The sequence below is a fragment of the Giraffa tippelskirchi genome, chromosome 9 (assembly GCF_054371585.1).
Source record: "Giraffa tippelskirchi isolate mGirTip1 chromosome 9, T2T-mGirTip1v1.2.pri, whole genome shotgun sequence".
Classification (NCBI taxonomy): domain Eukaryota; kingdom Metazoa; phylum Chordata; class Mammalia; order Artiodactyla; family Giraffidae; genus Giraffa; species Giraffa tippelskirchi.
The window spans coordinates 158,115,101-158,116,337 of record NC_137283.1 but is presented as its reverse complement, the minus strand read 5'-3'; positions in this window follow the sequence as shown (position 1 = coordinate 158,116,337).

Here is a 1,237-nt window from a genome sequence, read left to right as displayed (position 1 = left end):
TCCTACTATTGTGTGATAACTGTATAAATCTTAATTATGTTGAATTGGTCCATAGTGTTTTTCAGGTCTATTATATCTTTCTACTTCTCTATATGGTCATTCTATTAATTTTTGAGAGTTTGATATTGAAACTCCAACTAAAAATCTTAATTTATCCACTTAAAAAATAATTGCAATATATAGTAGAACTATATGTAACCTTGTTCTGTATTTTCCAAGACTCCTGTAAATGTGTTATCATACTTTCATAATTTAAAAAATAAGAGAAACATTTTAAAAAAGGAAAAATGAAGGCATATTTTCTTTTCCTCGTTTGACAGCACTTTTTCCAGAGGCTTTAGCTTTCTCCTCTTCCTCTTCCTGCTCTTCCAATAGGGGAATTAAGACTGTGTATGTGCCAACCAACGACATCATAACTGCCCCCAGCCTCACTCCTGGGTGCATTTTAAATCCCCTTCTCAAGCTGAAACAGACTGTGTTTTGCACAACTTTCACCCCACTCCCCTCACTGACATCTACTGTGCTCTTCTAAACAGACTATATATAAAGATTATATATAAAATTCCATCCATTTTATATGGGAGTTTATAAAACTTTCTTCTGATTCTAAGAGAATTCAGGTTAGGATAATTTTTTCAGATCAAATCTCACAGATAATTAAAGAGACTTCTGATAATGAATACATGTGCAAGGAAAAATTCATTAATGGTTCTATTCAAGATTTTTTGGTTAAAAACAATTCACTTATTTGGGGGGGTTAAAGGAAATTAAATATTATATGACTAGCAAATGTACCTCATAATATTCATACATATGCTCCTGAAGAGTTAAGTAAAACTAGGTTTTAATTAACATATTTTCCAGATCAGAATGCCTTTTTTTTTTTTTCTGGTGGAAGAAAGGCATTTATTCAACATATTGTGGGCATATATATACTCTCTTACCAGATAGCCCTTTTTAGCAGAGATAGGGATCAAAGATCTAACAAGTCATCTAGAAAGCCGGAGGCTAGAATTATTCTCTAGAGAGGGGGTTGTAAGAGTAACTTTACATATCAGAAAGGAGGAGACTTGTAAATGGCTGCTGTTCACCATATGGAATTTCCATATGAATGAGATACATGAATTTCTATTATCCCCGAAAGCCAGCTTGCCAGCTCTCTGGCACCTGTATTCAGGTGCTGTTAAGGAACATAGAATTTATGCAATACTGAAAACAGCACACAGGAAGCCTCCTG